Source organism: Rhipicephalus sanguineus, chromosome 10 (assembly GCF_013339695.2).
Source record: "Rhipicephalus sanguineus isolate Rsan-2018 chromosome 10, BIME_Rsan_1.4, whole genome shotgun sequence".
Classification (NCBI taxonomy): domain Eukaryota; kingdom Metazoa; phylum Arthropoda; class Arachnida; order Ixodida; family Ixodidae; genus Rhipicephalus; species Rhipicephalus sanguineus.
Genome location: NC_051185.1, coordinates 47109960 through 47122806, shown reverse-complemented (window position 1 = coordinate 47122806; position 12847 = coordinate 47109960).

The window sequence follows — 12847 nt, the reverse complement described above, 5'->3', positions numbered from 1 at the left end:
CTTCAGAATTTTTAGGGGCGAAGCTCCTTAAAGCGGCACCCGTTCGTCCCTCGTAGTGCGTAACCAGTCGTAACGCTAGTACCAGATCTTGACCTCCAAGGTGGTGCCGGTGGGAGATTTCTCCTGTGCGTTGTTGAACAATAAAAAATTCGCAGCATGCGCGTTAACTAAAAGCCGAATTCTTCTGTCTCTCATTCCCCATTAGCAGCCATTGGGGTGTTCCAGTAGGAAACGTTTCTAGAAGTGTAAGTGTTAGCTAAAAGCCGACTTCTTCTGTCTCTCATTCCCATTAGCAGCCATTGTTTACCTCCAAGGTAGTGCCTGGTGAGATTTCTCCTGTGCGTGATTAAACAATAAAAATTTTGTTCAAAACGCCGTTGATTGATGAAATAAACCAACGAAAGACGCCAGATGTTTTCTAAAAGCAAAACGAAAAGACGCCAGATGTTTCTGAAGCAAAACGAAAAGACGCCAGCTGCTTAACGAAAGACGCCAGATGTTTTCTAAAGCAATGGTTTTCTAAACAATGAAAATTCACAGCGTACATGTAAAATTAAAGTGAGCTGCAAGTCGTCATAACTCTCATCGAACCTTTAGTATAAACGCGCCCGATCTCACATCGGTGATGATGTACTGGGCAGAATTCACGGAAGATTCACGGTTTACCAATGAACCTCCGCAGCTTCGCCCACTCATCATCATTCACTCCGTGGATATGCTGTGATTTTTTTCGCATGCTGGATGTGTGGCGACCCAAAGGAGGTGTCGGTTGTCGTCCGAGCATCTCGGGCAACTGACATTTCTTCGCTCAGTAGAAAAAAGCATGTGGTTCGGAGCAGCAACCCCATGAAACAAAACAAAAGGGGACTGTTAAGAAAGTAAACAGCACGGCGTTTCGCCAACTTTCCACAGAGAAGTTTACTCTTTTCTGTAAATTTCATACGTGCCAGGGCATCGTCTTGTAGCTTATTTTGTTCGTGTTTGTTTTTTGCCGCGCTGTTTCATCGTGTTGCCGCATAAACGCATGTCTGCTTACATTTGGTAAGCGAGTAGTTTTCGTCACCTGTAGTGTCAATTGCAACTTTCTTTGTATTTTTATTCAACCCTCAGATTTTACTCGTTTCTTGTGTAAGTGCGGCATTGTAATATGCGCTGCTTATTTACTCACTGGTTCTTAGTGCCGTTCTGTTTTACTCTTTAGCAAATAAAATATTGTTTACCAATGAATCAGAAAGCGAAAATGTATTATAAGGTAGAGAGGGTGGCCTGAGGTAGTACGCCCCTGCCTGCTACTCTGCACCGGGGAAAACGCAACAGGGCAAAAAGAGTGATGTAGTACGATGATGGGGAGATGATTAGGTAATCCGTATATACATAATAAGATACGTTTGCTAGCGTAAAGAGGACAACGACGCTAGTAACCATCTTTTATTTGCTGTATACCAAATAGCCCAACTGTCCGTCTTATAGGGTATATATACCATTTTCATAATTGTTCAGCTAGCTTTCTTGCGATGCAGTTAGCCCAATCAATGGCAGCTAGTCACTTCTTCAAACAGAGTCTTCAAGCGTGGTTTGCTTGCGCTGGGACGCGGAAAGTGTAAACTCGGCTCTGTTGACACGAACACGCATAATAGACAAACGCCAGCACGTGCAACTCGACCTCGTCTTCTCTTGAAGCACGAAAGTTGCTGCCATTAGTTGAGAGAAAATGCAGTGCAGGAAGTCGCACTCGCGAATTGTGAAAAGGCCCTTATAGACCCTTTATGTAATCCGCAACTTTACGCGTCGGTTTACCGAACGTCTAGCATCCAGTGCATTACTATTGAAGAAGTGATCTTGTAGCACTTAGTAATACTGTATGGTCGCATACTTAGGGAGAAATACAGCTTTCAGCTAGAGGCCCCCGTCTTCTGCTGTGACAAGAAAGGACAGTTGCGCAATTGATGTTGTAATGTCTGGTACACTAGATAGCGCCCACAGTTCAGGATGTACGCACAATTGAAAAGGTGTGAGTGGCGCCGTGTTACGGCAAAGATCAGGTGAAACCTGCGGAGTATACTGGCGCAGCTGCTGTTTTTTCTAGCCGGGAGGCAGAAACTCATGTCGCTCTATTTCCCGCAATATTAATTAGAACTAACAGGCAATAATGCCAAGGAAAGTATAGAGGATGTTATTTGTAATAATTGGGATATCAATGTGAAGAAAGTAAAGTGGATGAAAAGATAACTTGCCGCCGGCAGGGACCGAACTTGCGACCTTCGAATAACGCGTCCGATGCTCTACCACTGAGCTACGGCAGCGGTCATACCCCGTCCACTTCATAGGGTACACATGTGCATTTAAACCTAGGAGTGTTAGTCAGCGCCGAAAATAGTGTGGAACACTATTTTTCTGCCTTTTGAAGTCACGTAGCAAGTGACCTTTTTTTTACGAGCTGGCAGCTGACCAATAATCCCTCGCATACTACCTGAAGGCACCAAGTCTGCCAGAACGAGACCCTCGCTATGAATGAAGGAAAGAAGGTGACTTTTAAGGGCTCGTTTTTCTTTGTCATATACCCTTAACCTCCGCTATACTTTCCTTCGCATTATTGTGTGTTAGTTCTAATTAATATTGTGTCTAACAAAGAAAAACGAGCCCCTAAAAGTAATTCGAAGGTCGCAGGTTCGGTCCCTTCCGGCGACAAGTTATCTTTCCGTCCACTTCACTTTCTTCAGATTTATATCTCAATTATTACAAATAACACCTCCTATACTTTTTCTTGGCAATATTGTCTCTTAGTTCTAATCAATATTGTGTCTAACAAAGAAAAACAAGCCCCTAAATGTCATCTTCTTTCCTTCTATTTCCCGCAGTTGCCTGTACGGATGATCTGTTTGAGGCTAGTATATTTATGTGTAATCTCTGCATAAGTGACCTCAAGAAAAAGATCGCGTCAGTCCGCAATTATAGTATTATGTAGGGCTTCTACAATATCTAACCGACAAACCGAGAAAAGATGACTTTTTTACTAGAGCGAGCGTCTTATTTAATTTCTCCTCGTCTCTCTTTTACCTTTCTCGGGATTTGCTCACCCTCCGCCACACTGCATGTTTCAACTGCGACTTTCCAACCAGTGTGGTCCCCGAACGCGCCTCCGATTTCGATGAGCTCGAGTAGGCAGGCTTCGAGAAAATACGACCTGCGGCCGAATAGTCCAGGGATGATAGCCACAGATGCTTGAATCCGCGACATCAACCAACGACGACGGGCCCCTTGCGTCCAGTATGCGAAAGTGTGAATTTTCGCACACTGCACACAAGGGGCCCGTCGTCGACACTTTCGAAAGTGGGAATTTTCGATCGTCAGCGCATTTAATGAAAAGATTTGGGCCCTTATTAAACACGAACGATGCCTCTCAAACAGATATCGGTTTTAAAGCACCCATTAAAAATGTCGATTAATCGATTAAAAGATTCCACCGAAAGCAATTAATCGATTAAAGGCTAAATCGATTAACGATTAACGATTAATCGAATAAAAACGTTTAATCGACCATCCCTACTTTCCATCCGTCGGGTCAATGTTGCCGATGTCGGTTTTTCTTAACGTTCTAACATTTAAATTACCAATGTCTCTCCTCGCCGTTCCTGGGTCGATATAAACTGTCACTCACCTGTGGCGCATTCCCGTACACCGTAGCCCGTGGCAAACGGGTATGTGCCACACGCGTCTGGAGGAAAGGGTTTGACGACGTCGTGTTATGACCCGACAGTCATATTCGTCAAATCCGCTTACCCTCCCTTGCCAATTTTGTTCTACAACAAGTTAACGAGGCGATCATGAGAGCACCCAGACGTAGGCGGCTAGAGAGACATATACGTAGATTGATAGATACGTAGATAGAAACGCTCAAAGTGGCAAAGGTTCGCTAAGAAATGCTTCGCATTTAATATCTAAGAGCATCTGATTCTCCATTAGAGAGTTTGAGAACTGGGGACCTGAGACACTGGGTCACCAACCTGTGTTGGGTAGGCTGCTGTTGCGTTCGGATGATCAGCAGAGTTTGATAACTGGGTTAAACGCAAGGCGAAAACGCACGGGGCGCCACACGTGGTGAAATTAAAATCATGCGAGACGCGGGACATACAGCGTCGTGGCTCGCACGGCGTACGTCTGCATAGTCTCGCGGTGACCCAAGGCGTTTTGAGAACACACGCTAGTTCTCGATTTTTGGGTTTTTGGCCAACGCGAGCACAAGACTCCCAAGAGTGGCTTGGGTTCTGCGCATGCGCCCTGGCGGCTCGCAAACTCCTTGGTCCCCAAGATTTTTGGGGTCCGAATTCTCAAACTCGCTGTTGTCGACACTTGCAGCGCGTTGCTCAAGCACAAAGACGTAAACACTGCGACAGTTGTTAGTTCACGCTTGCCCTGTGCATGCCTGTGCGTTCTTTTCGGGCGTCCTTCTTATTGCTTCAGCGGCGCGCTGCAAGTATCGAGCTGCTTCTCGTTCTTCGTGTGACATTCCAATTTCTCGCTATCGCACTCATATCTTCACCCTTGCGTCGAAACTGTGACTTTTTATTCTCACTTTGTGTCCCCCTGGATATATTAGTAATCTCCAAATGTGGTTTTCATGTTCGTCGCAATACTGACTTTTAAGAAAACCATAAAGCTTAACTTTGAACACCCTGCATATACTCAAGCAAGATTTTAACACATGCGCGTAGGAAGGAGGGGGAGAGGGAGTGGTCGAACCGCCACCGCCTAACCCCCTTCCCTTCTGCCTACGCCAGTGACGCTGATCAATCGCCGTCTCACCAACGCGCCAGACGCCATCTTATTAGGGGTAGCAAACAACCGCCAAATCAGAAACGCATAATAGCTCCTCTTCACTTTTGCTACACCATGTTTCCTTGCCAATTTTTGCTGTGTGGCCTTGCGATTATTGAATCGCAGGCTGTGAAGCGGTGATTACAGTTGGGTACGGGTTTTACGATAAATGAAAGGAGAAAACAAATAAACACAGTTTATTCATTTCCCAGATGCTCACTCAGACACCGATTCAAAACTTTATAAAGCCCATAAAGTTTTAAAGACACTACAAACAAGAACAGAATGCTCACACCACGGAGAAAGGAGTATTTGAGGAGGAGAAACTGCTCCGCCGCCACAGCGCGCGAGGGCGACGCAATAGCATCACGGAGGAAATGCGGTTTTCACCGCGGCACGACAGATGATGCTTCCGGCGTGTTGCCATCATTTATTTACATGCTCTTCTATGGACGCGACGTATAAAAATCGTGATACCGCCTCGTACATTGTCAAATTCCTCAGATTTCTGTCTGTGACATTCATTGATACTTGTGACAGATATTTTAGTTCCATTTAATAATAGATACTGCCCGAATTATAGGTCGTGCAACGCTGGAATCGAGCTGCATGCTGCTTGCGGCCACTGAGAAGACGACATCTGCCGCATGCATGGGCCTCTCGCTCCTCGCTCGCATTTTGTGCGCACGATTGCGTAGATGTCCTTGGGAGGCAACATTCTCAATTTCCACGGCAAGCTGCCGCGCATTCCTTCGCGATTTGCAGGCTTTCTGTCCTTTAGCGCGCCCACTGCTGGCTTGTCAAACTTTGCGCGCGTTTTTCACGCCGTAACAAGGGCACGTATGAAGAAGTATTGCTCCGTGAACAAAAGAGACCACTTTGCAGATTTACACCAGTGCCCCTTTGGGATGGGGCGGAAATCTGTCGTGCCGAACTGCAACAGCGGGTACGCATCCTCCAAGGAGGGGGTACACAACCTTGAAAGTTCCTAGTGACCCGGTGAGTTTGGAAGCGTGGGCTCGTGCCATTCCAAGGAAAGACCGAGAGCTCACTCCTCGTGACTACGTTTGCGAGAAGCACTTCTCGGAGGGTAATACCCATCATTCCTTGAAAAACTCACATGGTCTCTTGTGCATTAGAATAAGACGACTCGAACGCGAAAGCCATCTTCTTCTTCTTCTTCATTCGATGTGTCTATCCTGCCCCGCCCCCGTGCAAAAGCTTTCTACCAAACGTGGTTTTGCACTGCATCCAGGATCGGTGGCATTACCAAGTTTCTGCACCTCACCTGGCTTTGCACTGCCTCCGTGATCGGAACACCGATCACGGCGGCAATACAAATCAACGATGTCATGTGATGACCTCAAAAATTTTGGTGATCTGTGACGTCATGATAACGTCATGTGGTGACGTCATGACGGCATGATTTTTTGCATTACTGATGTTGACGCCAGGACGCGGGACGCCGACGGTCAATTTTTTCGTTTGGTGAGGCATCTAACTCTTTCGCCTTAAAAATTATACCGAACCTATCGAATTTACGTCATTAAAACTTATAAATTTCGCTTACGTGACACCATTTTCCCGTTAATTTACCGAAAAATATGGAGCCGGCGAAAACGCACAACACACCCACTTGGGCGTAAAGCGCGAAAGGAGAATTGGCGCCGAATGGCCTTGAACCGGCGAGCTTCGTCGGAGAGCGCGAGCTTGATTTCCCCTCTCCGCAATTGGACTCTCGCGACAGAGGGCGCGTCAGTGCTCTGCCCGATTCCGTGACTTTATTGGGACGCCCGAGCGAGCGCAGTTTCGCCTCCTCAAGGATTCTTGATCTGTGGCTCACACACTGAAGATGCATACAGCGAAGTTTTACTGACAAATTCAGTAGTGCGTACGTGTCAGATGGAGCGGTTTATACATCACAAAGCTAGTATGTTCTCCTTTGTGCGTTTGAGACCTATAAATGTGATGCGAATTTTTTTGGCACAGCTGTTGAGACATATTGAATTAAACAACTTCTGATGATGCCGGAGTGGATTTTTATGCGCTGGTTGCGGATCGCACAGATCAAATACTGATGTTCCGTTTATAAGAAAGTGACAAAGTTTGCTAGAGCAATTCATACGGCTGTGCTGAAGTACGATCAGCGTTTTCTAACAAAGCATCGGCTCCAACGGCAGTCCAGTCCTCCCATAACTGAAACTGTTTTCCTTTTTACATCGTACCATTTTTAGAGTACTTGTATTAGTATGAATTCTTCGAATTTTGTTCTAAACACAGGGACGGTCTAGCGCTCTCTCATAGTAGAGGGCACAGCACCTCTATAGACCTTTCAAGCATCGCTTAGTGGCGCTGCTGCTCTTGACAGGCAGCGCCATCAGTGGCATAAAAATACAAACTGGGTGCAAACAACGCGCGTTTTCCCTTCTCTCATTTAATGCGCTGCCGCTCGCTTCCGTGCACGTGCAGAGCTCTCGCGGTGCACTTCCGGCACCTCACAATGTACTGCTTGCAGTACGGCTTCAAAAGGATCTTCAAGCTTAACTGGCACTTCTGAAAAGCGAACTTGATATAAGGAGAAAGGCTCGTCAATCACGTTTACGGAGAAGAGCAGACGATCGACGACAACGACGCCTGACTCAAAGCGAAATGCATTTCCCAAGTCGCGATTGCACCGTGTAGGACGTATACCTCGAGGTAAGGCTCATTCTGTCATATTAAAGATACGTAATTGTCCATATGCACTGCGAAATGAAGCCGTACACGCTATCAATGTTCTGCGGTATGGACTAGGAAGCATATGATTGTTGTTTTGACATGGCATGCTTACAGTAGGAGCCGTGTACTTTCGTGAACAAACGTTTACGGCGTGCGAAAAAAAAAATTAAACGGCCGTGGAACTACAAAGCCTGAGGGAGTTGGAATCGAGTCCTTCGTGCCGCTGGAGAATCACCCGCCGATGCAGCTAGCTGAGCTTTAAACACTGTGAAGCAAAATGAACTGCTCGGCTCATTTTATTGCGATAACACTTATATGGACAGTCTCGACGGGTTTACGCCGTCGCTGTTGCCGTCGCCGTCATGTCCTTCCTGTATGAAGTCCAAATTTATAAGATCCCCCCGCGCATTGTATGCTCTACCGCGGGTAAAAGCGCGCGAGCGGGGGCGACGAACGCGGCCGAAGCAGAGATAAAACGAGCCGGCCCATTTCCTTAGCTCGGAGGGTGCATGCGATAACATCACCGCGCTCGGGAGGCCTGCCGTTGAAGCAGACAGGAAACGCCCCACCCGTCTTTAACGACTATCAAAAGACACGAGATGGGGAGCGGTGGGGGGGGGGGGGGGGGGGTGTTGCGCGAGCAGGCACTTTGAACTTTGAATCTAAGGGCGCGGTCGCAATCGCTGGCGCGAGCGCTATCTCGAAAGCCGTCACAGCGGGCGGCTCGTATACCCTTCTAGGTGCTGCGCTCTCAACGCGAAGTGACTATGCGGAAAGCATCTCTCCCTGGAGCGGCCGTATTCTTTTACACCAGTGTTTTGTAGTTACGTGAGATCGGATTGAAAACAGTTAGCTGCCAGCCTCACTTTGTGTAACACTACAATTTGTTGCTATCGCATTCATTGCTTCGCCCGTGCGGTGAAACTGTGACTTTTTTTCGGCTCTGGCGTCATGCTTGCGCTCTCTTTTTATGAAGATATCGACCTGACAGGCGTAAGAAACCTGCTGCGCGAAGGCGGCTAGAAAATCGCACAAGGTCGGAAGGTGGTTACTTCAAGGTTGCAATTGCAAAGCATGTATTAAGTGCTAGTTATATTTAGCGGCTTAAATATATACAACCCAAAGAAAGTGACAAAAACAAATCAAACCTGCAGAAGGATGTCAAAGCTGGCTGAAAATCCACAGACGTCCGTTCCGGCGTGATAAAGCAGCCTTCCTGGCACGTGAATTGGAGGCGCCGAACTTGTGACAATGTGCCGACTCTGCCGAGTTCAGTTGAATTCAACCAACCGCGCAATGTTAACAGTATAGCGCGAGTATGAACGTTCAACAACGACGGGTAGGTCTCACGAACACGGGGAATCACAACAACGTTATTTCACCTACAACCCTAACTGGACTTTCACAATGCGAGAAGACAGCGAGTAATCATTACTGTAGTGGCTGTGTGCATGCGCCGCGTTACGTACTGATTCAGGTATTCGAAACAAACGAACGTGATGAACTCAGACAGCCAAATAGAAGGCGAGACAGCGCTGTCAGCTATCCACGCTTGCCGCCTTTATTTCTCGTGCGACATGCCCGGGAACCGATCAGTTTCACGCGTAAATTGCGTACCTTGGTGTTGTCTGCACATTTGTGGCAGGCCACGACACCGCAATACTTCGGACCTCGCTTGCGCTTCCGCGGGGTCGCCTTTGCCAACGTGGAAATGCAGCTTCACACAGCAAGCCTCTCGGTTCAGCGTGCCAAGCTGTCGGCACGTCGCCCCTGTTCCCCGCAGCGTCTGAGCAGTGCGCGCGCGCGCGTGTTCCCGCTGCCGACAAATAGGTTGAGTCGGATGCGCTTGTACCCAGTTGCGCCAAAGCTTCTCTCCAGAGCCACAGCGCGGCGCTGTTGTCGCGCCGCAAACTTGAGATTGGGTTCGCGCCGCAAACTTGAGCGTAAACCTCTGCGCCAGTCCCAAGATCTGCAGCGGCGGCGCGCCGGTGTTTCCAACTCCAAGCGGCGGCGGGGAGTAAACGGTGCGGGGTTCATCGGATCGACGGCGGCGTGGTGCGGTGGAGGGAGAGGGGGGTCAATTTAAGAGTTGGTGGGGAGAAAAGATTGTCCCTTGAATTTGGAAAAAAAATTGTTTCACTGAAATGGCGAAGCAGTGAATGCGATAGCAACATGCCGTAATCTTATACGAACGATGGCTACCAGCTAACTCTTTGTGATCCGATCTCGCGTGGCTCTGTGTGGGAATACGACCGCTCCCGGGAGAGGCATGGCTTTCGTGCAGTTTGTCGTATCAGTGGTCACATCACGAAGCGGATCACAGTGCGTGGAAGGGTATATGATCCGTTTGCTGATATCTGCCCAAACTACGCGAGCGTGAGCGACAGCGTCCTCATAGTCAAAGTTCGCAGTTGTTGCTCGAGCCACGCAGCCCCCCCCCCCCTCTACTGATGTCTCTTCTTTGTCCCGCGCCCAGCAAAAGACTGGCGGGGTGTTTCCTTTCTGGTTGAGGAGCCATCGACGGCAGGCCTCGCACGCGGGCTGATGTCGAATGCGCCCTCCGCGTGACGCGGAAATGGCCAGCTTGTTTCATCTCTGCTTCAGCCGTGTTCCTCCTCAGCGATCGCGAGCTTTCACTTGCGGCCACAGCATAGGACGGGCGTAGCAATGTTATCGTGTTGGATTTTATACGGAACATGACGGCGACGGTGAAAACCTGTCTGGAGTGTCCATATAATTTTTATCGTAATCAAAGCATATATAAATACCGTAGAAGCGGGCTCGCCTTTATTTGTTCTGGAGAGCTGCATCGTTCTCGCTGTAAAGAATTCGTCCGTTTGAAGAATCAAATAATCCGGCGCTTTCTCCATTGGTTTCGTTCTCGCCTTCGCTACCCTTCTTGCAGGCCACATTTCCTCGCCACATATTTCTTCATAAAGTACGCGTGCAATGTCAGCACTAAGCGTTGAGCCTATCAGGATTGTTGGCTTGTCGGCTACACCCTGTTATTTCTGCTTGCGCAGTGAGAAACACAAAAAATGGAGCGAAATCTGTCGATCGCGCACGATAGTCATGCCAGACGAGCAGGGCTTAAAGGCAAGGGGGGCTCGGGGGGGGGGACGGCCCCCCCTTACATTCCTTATGGAGGGGCTGTGTGTATGTGTGTATGTATGTATATAGGTTGCTGCCCTCTGAGGACCACCCTCCAATGAAGGGAGTCTTCAGGCCCTGGAGACGAGGAAGAACGGAAGAACGAGGACAAACGCCGCTAACAAATGGAAAGTCATACATCGGCCGAAAAGAAGGTAGACACAAATACTCATCTCCGTATTGCCAGGCAAGAGGCGATACCTATCAATCCGGTGCGCGTGGTGGTCTACGTGAGAGATAACTATTCACTCTCTTGACTTCTTTCTTGTGTCCATGTTAGCACGTCGTGTCTTTTTGACATGAATGCCTACCAACTAGCTCAGCTATCTGCCTTTTCAAGTCTTTCATTGCATTTACTTATATATTTATTTATCGATTTACTCGAGTAAAAATGAAATAAAAAAGTGAACTAACGGGTCGATATATATTACTTATCAATTTTATTTATCTATGCAGAGTGTACTAGATCCAAGGCTTCACGAATATGCTATCCGGCGAGTTGGGTCTTTGCCCTTTAAGGCTGGAGGACGCCGCAGCGTTGAGTTGAGGCAATACTCGTGAGACTTCTGGAAGAGAGAAAGATACGACAACTTCCGGGAAGCTATTCTCGGTGTGTCCATCTAAAGGAGATGCCCATTCAGTGTTACTAAGTCAGACGAGGCAGTGCAGGCCAAAAGCTCGAGAAACTGTAGCCCAAATGTAGCCGAAGACAAAAAAGAGCCAAAAGATTTGTAGCCATCTAGAGCCATTCTTATTTGGAGTTTTATTTGGACATGCCATTTCACATTCGACAAATACAATCCTTTTTGTACGACCTCTCGTTAGTGTGTGAAACAGCTTGTGTTCAAGAAGGTGAGAATTGCGATATTCAGGCGGCTTAAGCAATAACTTAACGTTAATTGAACAAAAAATATATAACTAAATTCTGCAAACTCTGTACCATCATTCCGTTGCTCTTCGAAAGTTACCGTCCAATGCGAGGTCTTCCACAGGACCGGTCATCTGCAACTCTCCAGTATTTTACGCATGAAGGAAAACGGGGTCAGGGCTTTTTTTCTTGTGCTTTCCTTGACAAATTTTGTTATCAGAGCCACCAGCTTTTGCCGCCTGCCCTGTGAACATTCAGTTAATGTGTCGAAATTAGTTTAGCGCCGCCAAATAAACAAAAAACCAACTTTAACCTGTACAAGGTAATATTGTTGCTGCAGTGAAAAACAGGGCAGCGGAAGCGTTCGATAATCATAGTTGTCAAGGCTTTACGTCCCATAACGACGACATAATAATGAGAGACGCCGTAGTGGCGAGTTCTGGAAATAACGACCCCATGGGGTTCGGTAACACGCACCTAAACTATAGCACACTGGCCTCTATAGCATTCTGACTGCATGAAAATGCGGCCACCGCGGCCTGGTTTGATCGCACTAGCTTCGCGTCAGCAGTCGAGCACCATAACGAGTAGGCACAGCGGCGGGCAAGGAGGAAGATAAAGAGTAAACCACTTTTGGGCAAACTTGATTCAGGCAACGCAGAAGTCACGCAAATCACAAACGGTGAGCACAAGCGTCTAAATCTCACATTGGGCAAAACGCGTGAGCTGTTCGTCCATGACCATAGCGGGGTGCATGACCCATCATTCTCTTTAGCATAGTCGATCTTGATTGTGTAGGTTCTACACCATACACTGCTACCCGCGCCGCGCCTGCAATCTGATTGAAAGCAAGATTAACCGCTAGGGCATCGGCGGAATTTCAGAAGGTTCGCATGCACGAAGGCGCGTCCTCAACTTATGAAAACCCATACAACTTCTTGGCCGCCAGCCTGAAATATCGGCCGACATCGCGTGGTTCATAGGCTAGAGATCCGAATCTCTAGCGAAACTCTCTAGTGGCTGTGTTCGTTGGGTTGAATCGCATTCCTTCCCTCTTATTTGTGTCGAGAGTTGTGAAAGCTACGTGACGTCAAAATAACATTGCAGAAGAAGAACCTGAAACAGCGGTGACGCTGCTCTCCGAGCTCCAGCCAATCAGCGGTGGCTGAAATAGACAGTCCATTACACGTAAACATCGAGAAGGGCTCCCCGGGTGAATGGATGTATTTTATGTCCAGATTCCTCGTTCACGTTAAAAGAAAGCACAAACGGCGGCGCGCCGCAATTCTTGCGCGG